This window comes from Monodon monoceros, unplaced genomic scaffold (genome assembly GCF_005190385.1).
Source record: "Monodon monoceros isolate NGI ecotype Baffin Bay Population unplaced genomic scaffold, NGI_Narwhal_1 Super_Scaffold_13, whole genome shotgun sequence".
NCBI classification, from domain to species: domain Eukaryota; kingdom Metazoa; phylum Chordata; class Mammalia; order Artiodactyla; family Monodontidae; genus Monodon; species Monodon monoceros.
Window position 1 is genome coordinate 71271136 of NW_021703769.1, and position 15182 is coordinate 71286317.

Sequence of the window (15182 nt, forward strand, 5' to 3'; positions counted from 1 at the left end):
GACTGGGGCACGAACCCGCGTCCCCTGCATCGGCAGGCGGACTCTCAACCACTGCGCCACCAGGGAAGCCCTATATCCTATTTCTGAAAGTTAATCTTCCACATATATCTATTAATGCTACCTTATTAGTTGTTTTGTTCAGATCCATCACTTAAATCCTATATCTAGAACTGAATCTGAATTTGTTCTCCATTTCTACTTTCTAATGTTTCCAAGATGCACCTCTCCCTCCTGTGTTCTAACTGGACATGATTCCAGCCTTTTCTCAAATTCCAGTTTGTTTCTAGACTCAGTGCTTTAACTCTGAGACCTTTCTACTCTCTACCCTCAAAATAACCTTCATTATAGAGATTCTGCAAAAATAAACCCAGTCCGTGGCTTTTCTAACCCCACTGATGGGCCCCCTTTTAAACCCCACTTCCTCTTGCTCTGTCTGTGAGCAGGAAGTGTCTGAAACCAGATGTTCCTCTTTTCTGGACACTGTCAAATCCAGCCTCTTTCCCTCCCCTGACCATGGCCATGACACTCAGATTTGGCCACATGATTGCTCCAGTTTTCTGTTGCAATGGTTCTTACACTTTTCTATCAGCAGCGTAATTTTTTGAGAGTGAAAACCACTGTGGAACCACCTACTATAGCTTACCTAGGCTTCGTTGGCATATTTATGACCAGGAAAAGGAGTTTTTCAATGTGAACTAAGGAGCTGGGAGCGAGACCCGTCCTGCAATAATTATCTTTGGTTCGTCTCTCCACTCTTTCCTTCTTTGCTCCCCAGACCAGTGGAAGTCATTTTTTGTCTTGCCCAGAGCTGAACTTTTCGTTACTTATTTATTCAATTGGTATTTGCTAAGCTCCTTTAACATGGCATGTACCATGCTCAGTCCTGAGAATATAAATTGGGTAATTCAAAATTGTTGCCTTCACAGACTCACAGATATAGAGAACAAACTAGTGGTTACCAGTGGGGAGAAGGGGGAGGGGCGATATAAGGGCAGGGGAGTGGGAGGTACAAACTACTGGGTGTGAGACAGGCTCTAAGGATGAAATGTACAACACAGGGAATATAGCCAGCATTTTGTAGTGACTGTAAATGGAGTGTAACCTTTAAAGATTGTATAAAAAATAAAAATTAAAAAATTGCCTTCAATAAACAATAGTGGAAAAAATAACCTCTTAAACACTTAATGAGATCCCAATGTGAGGACTCTTAATAGAGCTGTATGGAAGACAGCCTGGGTCTTAGTAGGAAAATCAAAGCAGGCAGGAGTTTCTAAGGATGACAAAGAGAAGCAGAAGAAAGGCATTCTAGACATGTTCCATGGTAGGTTGAACTAGTTATCTAAAGCTTCATAACAAATGACCCCAGACTTAGTGGCTTAAAATAACAATGATCATTGTTGGTGGAAATGCAAAATGGTGCAGTCACTTTGTAAGACAGTTTGGTAATTTCTTACGAAACCAAACATACTCTTACTGCATGAATCCAGCAACCATGCACCTTGGTGTTCACCCAAAGGAGCTGAAAACTTACGTCCACACAAAACCCTGCACGTGGACATTTACAGCAGTTTTATTCATAATTGCCCAAACTTGGAAGCAACCAAGATATTTTTCAGGAGATGAATGGATAAATAAACTGTGGTACATCCAGACAACCGAACGTTATTCATCACGAGCAAGAAATGAGCTACCAAACCATGAAAAGACAAGAAGAAACCTTAAATTCATATTATTCAGTGAGAGAAGCCAGTCTGAAAAGGCTGCATGCTGTATCATTCCAACTATATGACATTCTGGAAAAGGTAAAACTATGGAGACAGTAAAAATGTCACTGGTGGAGCATGTTGATGATTGGGGAGGCTATGCACACATGGGGGTAAGAGGTATATGGGAAATCTTCATACCTTCCCCTCAGTAGTTCTTTTCCACCAGGGTCTCTCTACAGGGTAGCTTGAGTGTCCTCACAGCATGGTGGGTGGCTTCCTCCAGCCTCCAGAGACAGAACCATCCAAGGGAGCAAGACAGAAGCTGAAATGCCTTGGGAGCCACAAACCTTCACTTCTGCTCTATTCTCTTGGTCACATAGGTCAGCCATGATTCAGCGTGGAAGGGGGCTACACAAGGGTATGAATATTAGGATAGGAAGATTGTTAGGGGTCATCTTGGATGCTGGCTTCCATACAGGGCACGCTAAGTGTAACTGATATATTGTGCTTGGGCTATAAATGATTTGAAATGAATCAAAGGTATTTATGGACTAAATTGTCAGGGCCTAATGAGTTTGGCTTTTAACTGTTGGTGATAAGAAATTATTGAAAGGTTTTGAAGAAGGCACCTAGAAGTTTGAACTCTCTCTTCTTATCCATATTATACGGCAAGAGCTTTCCAATATGTCCAAATAAACCCCCTGATGCTCTCTGCTTTGTCTCTGGGCTGTTTGATACTCATGTAGATTTACACACACTCTGTCTTTCAGTTTTGTGTTGGACTCCCTTTTAGAAACTGTCTGTGTCATATATCTACTTGGATATTCTTCCACTTTGTAAAACAAAATCTCTGAATCAGTTGGGATGCTTTTGGTTGCAAATAAAAAATTCAACTCAAAATGACTTAAGCAATGAAAAGAATTCATTGACTCATATAGCTGGAAAGTCCAGAGGTAGAGAGGATTTCAGCTGTGGTTTGATCCAGAGTTTCACATTTTCAAGTGGGATCTGGCTCTATTTCTGTGATGTGTTGGTTCATCCTCAGGTGGACTTTCTCCACAAATGCAAAAATGGCTCCAGTTGAGTCCAAGTTTTATATTACACTGGAAAGAGCAAAAGCGTCTTTTTCCTCAGATCCACTGTGATTGGTCTGGTTTAGATCACATGCCCATACTTAAACCCATCACTGAAGTCAAGGGTCTGGAATATACAAATTGTCTTAGTTTAGTCCACAAGCTCCACCCTCAGACATAGTCCTTCAAATGGGAATTGAAAGTTGCTGAGAAGAGGGAAATTGGACGCAGGGAGGAAACCGCAAGTGTTTAACACAAAATCAAAATTGTGATGTGGTTCATCTAAACAACAGTCACTGAGCCTCAGTCAAAGATAATATTGGGCCCTGGGATAGAGCCATGAATTTGACACAATCCCAGCTCTCTAGTGAAGCAGAGTCTATTATTCCCTGAGAACATAAACTCTCTGAGGGTGGGAATTTTTTTCCTTTCTTGTTCACATGTATATCTTTAGAGCCCAGAACAGCTCCTGGCACCTAATAGGCATTCAGTAAATATCTGTTGAATGAATAGTCTGGGGGAAAGATAGATGTATATGTAATTCACCATACAATATAAGGTCCACTTCTGGCTCTAGGGACTTCGAGAGGATGGGGCTGTGATCTACTGTCTTACTCTTCCTGCTTTCCTCTTCGCTCTTCTGATTGTAGCTCCTCCAGGGTGAGAGACTGGGAGGAAAGAACTGGAGAGAGAACAGAGGGCTCCTCATGTGCCTGGCTGCCTACTGGCTGTTGGAGGTGCCCCTAATCTGACTCGTGTGCGGCTGGGTCCATCTCCTGCTCGTGGTCCTCAGGATCTGAGGTTCAAGGTGTTCCTGGGGGTGATATTTAGCTTTACCATGGCCCCTTTCTCTGCTGAGGAGCCCCTTGGAGTGGGTAATGCCTGCCTTCCTCGGCCTCTCCAGGCGTACCCATTCTCTAACCCTCGTTCCTTCCTTTAGAACCACTAAGTCCCTGTTTCTCCCTGTTTCTTGATCTTATTTAAGCCACACAAAACTTTTCTGGAGGAAAGCTCTTATACATGCAGCCTTTCTTTGAACCCCAAGGCCTGTAAAGCCCTGAATATGGAGGCCCTGAAGCTGGATGTGACAATAATGATACAGCATCAGATCAAGGATCAAGGTTACTTTGTCAAACTGGAGACGTTTCATCCAGAGGATGTTCAGTGTCGTGGCAATGATAACGTGGCAGAGAGAGCTAGTTGTCTCCTAGTATCTGTCTTCCTCTTTTTTCTTTACTAATTCAACTCCAAATTTTAGCCATGCACATGGCTACTTAGAATAAAGACTACGTTTCCCAGGCTTCTTTGCCGCTGTGTGTGGTCATGTGACTAAGTTCTGGCCAATGAGATGGGAGTGGAAATGATATGTGTAACTTTTGGGTCACACTCTTAAAGGAAAGAGTCACATCCGCATTCTTTATTTTCCCTGCCAGCTGGAGGGTGGACATGGCGGCGGGCCATCTGTGATGGGCTGGAAGAGAACAGTACCTTGGGAAGACAGAGAGACTTGCTAGGAGTCAGGCTTTCCAACACTGTGGAGCCTCTCTACCTCCCTGGACTGTCAGCAGGACAGTCTAGCTTAAGCCTCTAAGATTTTGGGTCCTATGACAGCAGTTGAACCTCACCCTCGACTAATACAAATTACCATTTGTTGGGCACATCCTATATGCCAGCCACTGTGCTAAGCTTTTCCACATACATTATTTAACTTAATCCTTACAAGTTTTTGATTGTTGTTAAGTAGTGCATCAGGTAGGGCATTCTGGGCAAAAATAACAGAAACAGACTCTAGCTAACAAGTAAAAAATGGAATTTACTGGAAGGAAATAGAGTGGCTTAAAGAATGGAAGAGAGGGTTGAAAGACACAGAGAGGACAGAAACCATGGCTTTGGAGGTCCTGCCAAGAGAGAAATAAACCAAATATTAGTTTTCTACTCTTGCATCACTGTGCTCAAAATTCAAATTAGATGTAGAGTCCACTTTGCCTAGCTTTGGGCAAGAGGCTACTCATTTATTTAAGAAAAGGTAAGGCACCTTAACTTACCTTGATTTATTGTCTCACCAGGACTGTATACAATGGTGGGGAGGTAGTTGGCCAACAGGAAATTGACTGTTATTAGTAAAAGAAGGGGGGAATGAATGCTGAGTGGCCTAAAAACAACCAACGTCCACTATTGTTAAGTAACATGATCTCTAATTATATTATAAGGAAAATGAGGCTCAGAGAAGTGAGTTAACTTGCCCAAAGTCATACAGCTAGAAGAAAGCAGAGCTAGTAACTGAACCAAGGTCAACTGCCATACTCTTAACCATGACGCCATGTAGCTTCCAGTGATTGACTCTGACCAATGTTTATGTTTATGACCAATCTTTATGTTTCACTTTCCACAGAGAACTTCTGTGCCCAGTTGGCTTTCTGCTGACTGATGCTGCTTTGAAGAGGGTATAAAGATGGATCTAATGGGATCCCTTTTCCCTGTTGATTCTTGGACTTATTTGGCCACAAATTGGGGGCACGCTTTGACTTCAAGTTTAGAAAACTTGAAGTTGGGATTGTTGGAAAATCACGGACACCTGGTTGTCACTCCTACAACCTGCTTCACCCTCCACACCGCCCACAGGTTGCAAATGGTTCAGACAGCTATCAGTGGGCCTCTGGTGTATGAACACCTTCCTCTCTTCTTGTGCTTCGGGAAGAACAAACCCCTAATTGCCTGGATCCTTTAAATCCACCCACTTCTCACATATTAATCGTGAGAAGAACTGCTGTAATGCCTGCAGGGTTGATTATCTGCAAGGGATAGAGACCCGCCTAAATTTCTGCAAGAAAATGGGGGCTTGGTGTGAGGATACATGGGGCTCAGGTGTGAGGATGTGTGTTCTGGGGGACTAAGCACCCCCAGAACCAGGTTGCTCTTCACCCCTCTCTCAGAGGCTGTGCCGCTCCCTCACATCTCTGCTCCTCTCTGTGAATAGACTCCAATTCCCTTTTTGTTACCTCTACTCCTTCGAAATTTAGTTTGCCCAAAGCATCACTTCCACATTCTGGAAGGGGGGAGGGGGGAGAAGGGAACATCGATGGTCAAGGAGGGGCGGTGTCAGCCCTCTGTCCATCAAGGCTTTCCTTTACATCTCATTGGTCAGAATGGGGTCACATGACCACTCCTTGCTCTGAGACAGGTTGGGAAAACCTGTAAACAGCTTTTCCAGTTCCTATTGGAGAGACAGACAGAATAGTGAGTGGAGGTGGAAGTCAGACCAACCTGCCCGGGGGTGTTGAGACAAAAATTTATAAAATGGCTTGAACCTATAAAGCTTTCTGCAAGCATTGGCTTCAAAATAGAATGCCTGTAGTACCACCCATTTGGCGAGTCATTTGGCAGTGAGTAGGAAGGGTCCCAAAGTGTGCATCATTTTAGCCCCAGTCATTTCATCTTAAAAATTCTATCTGGGGACTTCCCTGGTGGCCCAGTGGGTAAGACTCTGCGCTCCCGATGCAGGGGGCCCAGGTTCGATCCCTGGTGGGGGAACTAGATCCCACATGCATGCTGCAACTAGGAGTCCGTATGCCGCCACTAAGAGTCCGCATGCCGCAACTAAGAGCCCGCATGCTGCGACAAAGATCCCATATGCCACAATGAAGATCCTGTGTGCCGCAACTAAGACCCAGCACAGCCAAAATAAATATAAAATGTTTTAAAAAATTATATCTGAAGAAAAGAATTGCAAAGAGCTGTGTGTAGAAAGTTGTTTAATGCAGTATTGCCTAAAATAGTCAAACACTAAAATTTCTCAACTTAATGGAATATTTTATACCATTAGAATAAGCCCTGTAGAGCTTGTGGTGAACACACACACACTACTGTATATAAGATAGAAAACCAACAAGGACCTACTGTATAGCACAGGGAACTCTATCAATATTCTGTGATAACCTACCTATATGAGAAAAGAATCTAAAAAAGAATGAATATATGTATAACTGAATCACTTTGCTGTACACCTGAAACTAACACAACATTGTAAATCAACTATACCCTAATAAAATTTTAAAAATAAAGTCTTGGAAAGCTACATGAAATATTTGTGCTAAAACGTTATATGACAAAACCATAGTACAGGGCTTCCCTGGTGGCGCAGTGGTTGAGAGTCCGCCTGCCGATGCAGGGGACACGGGTTCGTGCCCCGGTGCGGGAAGATCCCACATGCCGCGGAGCGGCTGGGCCCGTGAGCCATGGCCGCTGAGCCTGCGCGTCTGGAGCCTGTGCTCCGCAACGGGAGAGGCCACAACAGTGAGAGGCCCGCGTATCGCAAAAAAACCCCCCAAAAACCATAGTACAGAATCAAACCTATCCTATCATGACAAGTTTGTAAATAGTATCTGTGCAGAAAAGCTGATATATTATGGTCGTGGGACTCTGTGTTGTTTTTTCTTGTTTTCTTTAGTATTGTCATAATACTGTTTGCATAGCTCATACAATTGGGAGAAAGAAATACAATTACAGTGGCTTCCTAGGCCTGCCCCAACTTCTTAGGGGTTGAACAGTCAGATATCTTAGGACACATCAGACTCACGCTCCAGAAGAACCTGCCTTGTGGGGTTGGGGAGAGGCAGTTGCCCTTTTACATTTGCGTCTACCCCCCTCACCCCAGAAGCAAAATAATCTGCTCAAAAGAGCTTCTGGTTCTTCTCCTCCCCTGACAGAAGCACAACTTCCTCCCCGTCCTATTCCAGGAATTAGTAGTTTTCTCCTCTGTTCTGCTCAGGTCAGATCCTGAGCTACTTCTGCTTTCAAGGATGGGAAGCAGGAGGAAGTATTTCAGGGGTGGTGGCAGTGCACGTCTGACCCTGCCCTGTGACTGACCTCTGACCAACCATGTTCTTAGTGTGATTTTGGTGGAAACGCCCAAGACGCCCATCAAGCCTGTGGTAGGAATTTTTCTCTGATCTGCCTGACGTTTGGCTCCCTGCTTGGACAACTGAGGGAGCAGGTGGAAAAGTCTAGAATGCTTCCAACTGAGTGACAGGCAACTCTGATGCCAATATACCATTTATGTGCCATTGGGGCCATGCCAGCCATATCATGGTCAGCCCAAGACACAGTGGGTCAAATAATTATAGCTAATGTTGACCGAATATTCACTACGTGCACTCTGACATCTATTATCTCATTTAATCATCACAACAACCCCAAGGGGTGAGTACTATTATTACCATCATTTCCCAGTTGAGGACAACGGGGTCCAGAGAGTAACTTGCTCAAGGTCCCAGGCTTATAGAGCTAGGATTTTAAACCCCCAAGTCTGGCCCCAGGCATCAAAGGCTTAACCAGATTGTTGAGGATAACATTCAAGTGGAACTTTCCTTGGCAATTCAGTGTAATGGAAAAACAATATTTCGTTGTTGGTACTTCCCGGAACCTTCTTAGGAGGGTTGATCCTGTGAGGCAATTGCCTTTGAATGTGGTATGTCAGGCAAATTGGAGGGGTTTAGACAGAGGTAAGTTGTCTGGCTAGGTGAGGGAAAAGAGATTTGGAGAGATGGGTCTGAGAGATTGTGGTGGGGAGAGAGGAGCCTTGATCCTGGGTGCTGCACGGGACAACAGGAGATGGAGACCCTGCTATCTTCTTTCTCTTGAGAGCAAAGCCAGAAAAGTTTGGGAGAAGAAACACGGCAGAGAGGATTTGTAAGGCTGAGCGTGGAGAATCATTTGATAGCAAACCCACTTGTTTGAAGGAGGTGAGGGAGTGACCCATGCAAAGATCTGGGGGGAAAATACTCCAATCAGAGGGAAGAGCCGATGTGCTGGCCTTGAAGAACTGCAAGGAGGCCAATGTGGCTGGAGTGGGGGGAGCAAGGGCTCAAAGAGAAGGAGGGGCAAGGGTGGAGGCTGGGACGACAGATCACGCAGGGCCTGGTAGGTTATGGAAAGACTGGCTTGGACTCTCAGCGAGGTGAGGAGACTTTGTAAGCTTTGGAGCAGAGGAATAATATATGCCTTGTGTTTTGAAAGGCTCCCTCTAGCTACGATGTTGAAAACTGACTTTGTGTTGTTGGGGGGAAATAGAGAAGCAGTGGGGCACAGACAAGGTCTAAGGCTCCATTCCAGGTGGGACAATGGTGGCCTCCACAATTTTGGTAACAGTGGAGTTGGTAAGGAGGGGTTATATTTTTGGACATATTTGAAGGTAGAGCCGTAGGATTTCCTTATGACTTTCAGTCTGAGTGACTGTGTTACTGACCAGGGTTTTTGGCCTTCCCCAATCAACTGAAATTGAGAAGAGGCCAGTGAGGAACTTCAGGCAAGTCTGTATTGGGGTTCCTGCAGCTGTAGGAGGGGGTAAAAACAAGTAACAGGTTTCCTTGCTCGTTCCCCGAAGGGGGCGGGGATGAGCCAGCTCCTTATATGGGGCGAGGGTAGGGGTGTGTCCGGGGGTGGGGTTGGAGGCGTGGCTTAGGTGGTTTGCCCACCCCTTAGGTGGTGTTGACTGCAGGGGTAATGTGCAGTACCCTGTTTTAGGTCCCTTTTCTTCAGAAGTGGCAGTTGCGTTTGTTTTTTTTTTTTGGTCTTTTTGTATCTTTTGTCCAGAATTTGCCCCAACTGCGCATGCATGCAGTTATAGCCCCTTACAGTTTCTTTGTATTTTGTTGCTAAAGGAGACATTTGTCCGGGTGCAAGCATTACAGCACTGCAGCAAAGAGTCCCAGGCACCAGCCTGTCTCACAAGGACACTACTGCCACTGATTGAAAGTGGGGGAATAGCGCTGCCATGGTGCCCCCAGCCACCTGGCACTACCACACGGGCCACACAGGCAAAGGCTTGAACCACAGCTTGTCTGAGTTTCAGCAGAACGTCTGTGATCTTCCTGGAACAGAGGATGAGGAGCTGCTCGGGGGCCACCCCCTGCTCACCTCCTATGTCCCTTAGGAGGGTCTCAGGAGTCATGACTCATGTCCCAGGTTCTGACTATGTATGAGGCTTTCTGCCTCACCCACCGCCCCCTGCCCCCCAACAGAGCTCCAGATTAAAACTGCTTTGTCTCTTAGTCTAGGATATAGCCTCCCTTTTTTGGTATCGTCCTTTTTGATGTGTAGGACGACTATGGAAGTGTTGGTTTTGCTGTCTATGTAAGTAATAAACTGTATGGACCTAACAGTGGCTCATTGTAACTTTACCGGTGGAATCAGTCGTGCCTTGGCCTAGCCTTGTCTCATGCGCTTGAGGCTGAGATGGGCCCAGATGCAGGGAGCATGATTGGGAGTGATCAGGAGTTCAGGTCTAGACATACTTGGTTTGCGGAGCTTGTCAGACATGGGGTGAGCCTTTGGCTATCCGAGTCTGGAGCTCAGGAGAGGTCTGGGTTGGAGACAGAAACCGAGGATTATCAACATATGGGTGATGTTTATAGCCCTGAGCCCACCTAAGGACAGGAGTAGATAAAAAAAGAGGCCCAAGGACTGAGCTCTGGAATCCTCCTTACCAGGTTGGGGAGAAAAGGAGGGATTGGCCAAAGAACCTGGAAGGAGAGATGGAGGTGAAGGAGAAACAGGTGACTGAGGGTCCTTGGAAGCCAATATACAAATTAATCCCTGGAAGGAGTGGGCAAATGTGAAAAGCTGCCGCGGAATCCCTTAAGATGAAGATTGCAAACCAGTTCTTGGAGTTAACCACTTATCCTTGGTGACAGTGATGGAAAAAGTTTTGGCAAAGTGGAGGCTGGGGTGGGGCAAAGGCTGGAATGGAATGGGTTCAAGGGAGAGTGGGAAGGGCAGACCTGGGCACAGCAAATACAGACAACTGATCTGGAATTTGCTTTGCAAAAGGGACACAAAAAAATGGGGCAGTGGTTGGTGGGGGAAATGGGATCAGATAAAGTTTGTTTTTTCATTAAAAGAAATATATTAATTCTGGTGGGAATATCAGATTTTTGTATATACACCAGTATTGGTTTTATGTATTTGGTTTTATGTATTTATTCCAGAACCAACACTTTACCTTTTCTTATCTGACTTTAAGGTAGTGCTGTGATATGGCATGTCTGGCTATGGAATGGAGTTATGTAATAAGGTATGCTTCATAGTTTTCTAGGCTATTCTTGTGTGTTTTCTGCTCCAGGTGATTTTTAGAATCAGCTTGTCAAATTCGATAATAATCCTGTTGGGTGAGGTTACACTGAATTACTGAGTAATCTGACGGAGAACTGATATCTTTATAATGTTGAGCCTTGTCACCCATGAATATGGCATCTCTCTCTATTCTTTTTTTTTTTTTTTTTTGCGGTACGAGGGCCTCTCACTGTCGTGGCCTCTCCCGTTGCGGAGCACAGGCTCCGGACGCGCAGGCTCAGCAGCCATGACTCACGGGCCCAGCCACTCTGCGGCATGTGGGATCTTCCCGGACCGGGGCACGAACCCGTGTCCCCTGCATCGGCAGGAGAACTCTCAACCACTGAGCCACCAGGGAAGCCCTCTCTATTCTTTTATGTCCTTCAGGAAAGACTAATAGCTTAAAAAATAAATAGTTCACACATATTTCATGTCAGATTTATGCTTACATGTTTTATACCTTTTTGGTGCTACGAATGGTGTTTTTCCTATTATACTTTCTAATCAGAAAATTAGTCTTAGCTGAACAAGAAATGGGTTAGATTTTTATATGTTGATCTTGCTGAATAAGATTAGTTCTAACAAGTTATCAATTAATGGTCTTGGGTTTTCATACTTTCTGCAAATGATGACTTTTTTGCCCATTGAATCTGCCTCAAGTAGGAAATAGGGTTATGATTCGAGGTTCCTGCTGCCCATCATTTTTGCCCTTGGGGAAGAAACAAAAGTTTCTTCTCTTTGAAGTGGTTTTCCACAGAGTTGGGCTGTGGGTTCTGGATACCCTAATTTACTCAGACTCAGAAAGAAGATAATTGCACCGGGGTGATACGTAACACTGGAATCTTGCATTACACTGACTTGGGTAGAAAACAGATGGGTAGTAAAAAAAAATTTGACAAATATAGGAAAGTAAAATTTCCTTCTAAAAGCTTATTTTAAACTCTTTTCAGTAAATGGAACTGGAAAATTATTTGTTCATATGGACAAAAATGAAACTGGATTCCCTGTTTCACACTGCACACCCAAAATTCAACAGTACACAAAGTAAGAAGTTAAATAATGGAAGGAAAAGAAGTATTTGAGAAGAATATATAGATGAAAAATATTTTCTAACTCTGGAGATTTATTAAACAAGTTACAGAAAAGCCTTATAATAAATTTGGCCACATGAAACAAAAGAACTTCTGCACAAGAAAGATGATAATTAGAATTAATAATAGCATCTAACTCATAGCTTGAGCATGAATATCAGAAGAGATTATGCCTGTGAAAGGGACCCGTAAATCACTAAGCAAATGGTGGGTTTTTTTAAAAGTATAATTTCCGTTTTATTGTCTTTCCAGGGGACCGTATTTCTTTAGCCTTTAAGGACTTAGCTCCTTCCGTAGGCTTTGGCGGAGGTCGTGGCGCAGCACCCGCAGGCCTAAATCGGGGTGGAGGTGTTCGGTCCTTCCGGGCTTCCGGAGAACGACTCCTGACTACCTTGCTGTGAACGGCACAACTCACGCAGTAATGTAGTTTCACATACAGCTTGGGAAGCACATAGGACAGTTCGCGCCAGGAGCTCACTCACCGTCGAAAACACTCGCTTCGGAAATGTCCCTGACGGCTGCGGCCTCTACGGTGTTCCAAATGACGAACTTCTTAATGGCCTTATCCTCGGGCACGCATCGGGCACAGCTGGTGCAGCGAATAGGCTGCACGTGGCCGCGCCCCTTTTTGGCACGACCATTATTCCTTCTTTTCCTGGTCGTCTTGGAAGCGAGGAGGCGAGAGAGGTGGTTGTTTTCAACCTGACCCAGCAAAGCGCCTTATGCTCTATTTAGATTGATTTGATGTTAGGAACACTGGTTCACTCAAATTATTTCAAGTTTTGAAGATTTTGTATTTAAGATTCCATGATAGGCATCATAAAAGGATGGGTTCTTGACACCTTGGTTCCTACAAGCTTCATGCAACCTGCTCCTGCAAAGGTTGCCATGGGATTGCAGTTAGTGAGGGGTTGGTAGCTGCTACGGTGCTAAGAGTGGAAATACACTGAAATTAACCACAGGTCTTTTTTTTTTTTTGGTGCATTATAGACTCAGAGCTCCTAAATAGTTACATCAGAGAGATTCTTCTGGTACAATCGCTATCTAGTTGGGGAGGAAGGATTCTTGGTGCTTGCTACCCTGCCCTCTTTCCAGAATTCTCTCTCTGAGGGAGGGGCGGGGGGGATCTCTCTTATGAACCAGACACTCTTCTGTGCACTGGAAATAGAGTGATGAGCAAGACAGACAAGAATCTCTGCTCTCTGGAGCTTATAGACTCTAGCTGGGGAGTCAGACAATAGATAAACTAAATAAATATGCAATATAGTTTCACGTAATAATGAGTGCTATGAAAAAATATCTGAGTATCTGTAGCAGACACTGCAATTGCTCCATTCACGTCCCATCAGTGTTTATCATTCTCATGCAAGCTGGCCAGGTTTCCAGCTGCCAGTACCTGCCTGCCTGAGGGCTCTCTCTGGCTCCTGGAGCCTTCTCTGCCTGGGTGCAGGGCAAATTGGATGCACCAGAGAAGTAAGGCTTTCCCGGAGAGCAGCCCTCCACTGATAGCTGATGTGAGTTGTGGATAAAAATCTAGCCCCCTCTCCTCTCAGGTGGATAACTCTGAGGCATGTTCTACCCTGGATTTCAGAGTTCCTCAGTGTATTGAGCTCCAATCATCCACAGCAGTAACTTGTTCCATCTCACAGCTTTTATGGGCTCACTTCCTCACCAGTGTTTCCTGGATTACCTCTCAAATAAATTACTTCCCCTTGTCTCAGTGTTCATGTACAGGGGAACCCAAGCGAAGCTTTTGTCAAGAGTAGGGGTAGGGGATGGATGGGAGCTTATAGCTAGGTGCCCACCTTGTGGTTACCTGGTCAGGTGCACACCATAGGGTGGGTCATTAAGAAAGGCTCTGGGGATTGGACAATCTTTCTGAGATATTGCCTATGCCTTTAAAGTGGGCCCTTGGCCACTGCTAAGGGCACAGAGGGGCCGTGATATCCGAGCAACTTCCTGTGGTGATCAGAGTGTGAAAGTTTTTTTATCAAAAATAAACCCAGCTTATTTATTTATTTATTTTTGCATTCATTCTTTTTTTAAAAAATTATTTATTTATTTATTTGGTTGCGCCGGGTCTTAGTTGCAGCACATGGGCTCCTTAGTTGTGGCATGCAAACTCTTAGTTGCAGCATGCATGTGGGATCTAGTTCCCTGACCAGGGATCGAACCCAGGCCCCCTCCATTGGGAGTGCGGAGTCTTAAGCACTGTGCCACCAGGGAAGTCCCACCAGCTTATTTATTAAAATATGTCCCCACACCCTTGTTGGTAGCTTCTCATCCTGATCCAATGGTCTTATTTCTTTTTCCTCAGCCTCCTTTCCTGCTAACAAGAATGGGCCCTTTGTTGTTTAAATTACTTATTGGTGTTTTTCTTTTTTTTCTGATTATAAGTGTCACTTTTTTTTTGTATAAAAGTTTTAAGTACACAAATATATATAGAAGAAAATTAAAATCACCCTGTGGCAGATTGAAGCTGATCACAAATTCTTTGACACACCTCCCACTGAGACGTGACATCTTTGTTCCCCTCTCTTAGAACGTGGTCGAGCTCTGTGACGGCTTGACCACTAGAATATAGTGGAAGTGACTCTGTGACAGTTTCCAGATCAACACCTTAAGAGACTGGGAACTTTCAATTCTTATCTCTTGGAATACTTGCTCTTAAAGTCTAACCACTATGCTGTGAGCAGCCTAAGCCACATAGAGAGGACACATGGAGGTCCTCCAGCTGACAGCTCCAACCGAGCTCCTGGCCTGCTGATGGCACCAACTTCCAGCCATGGGAGTGATCTGTTTTGAAAGTCCAGCCGAGCTGAGCCTTCAAGGACTCCAGCCCCAGTCACCATCTGACTGCAGCCATCAAGATTCCCTAGTGAGAACTGCTGAGGCTAGACAATCCACAGCACCATGACACAACGAGAAGTTGCTGTTTTAGACTTGTGGTTGCCAAGGGAGAGGGGATATGGGGCAGGGATGAACTGGGAACTTGAGATTAGCAGATGCAAACTATTCTGTATATGTATAACTGAATTACTTTGTTGTACACCAGCAACTAACACAACATTGTAAATCAACTACACTTCAGTAAAATAAATTTTAAAAAAAGAAGTTGCCGTTTTATTTGGAGTAGTTTGCTCTGCAGCAATAGAGTAGAACAGACCCATTGTCCTATGATCCAGTGACAACCACTATTAACA

At 44.7% G+C, this 15182-nt stretch overlaps 1 pseudogene; it reads right to left on the reverse strand.

Annotated features, from left to right (window-relative positions):
* Positions 1-12196: 12196 nt before the first annotated feature.
* LOC114894329 lies at positions 12197-12842 on the reverse strand (annotated as a pseudogene).
* Between the last annotated feature and the right edge of the window lie 2340 nt (positions 12843-15182).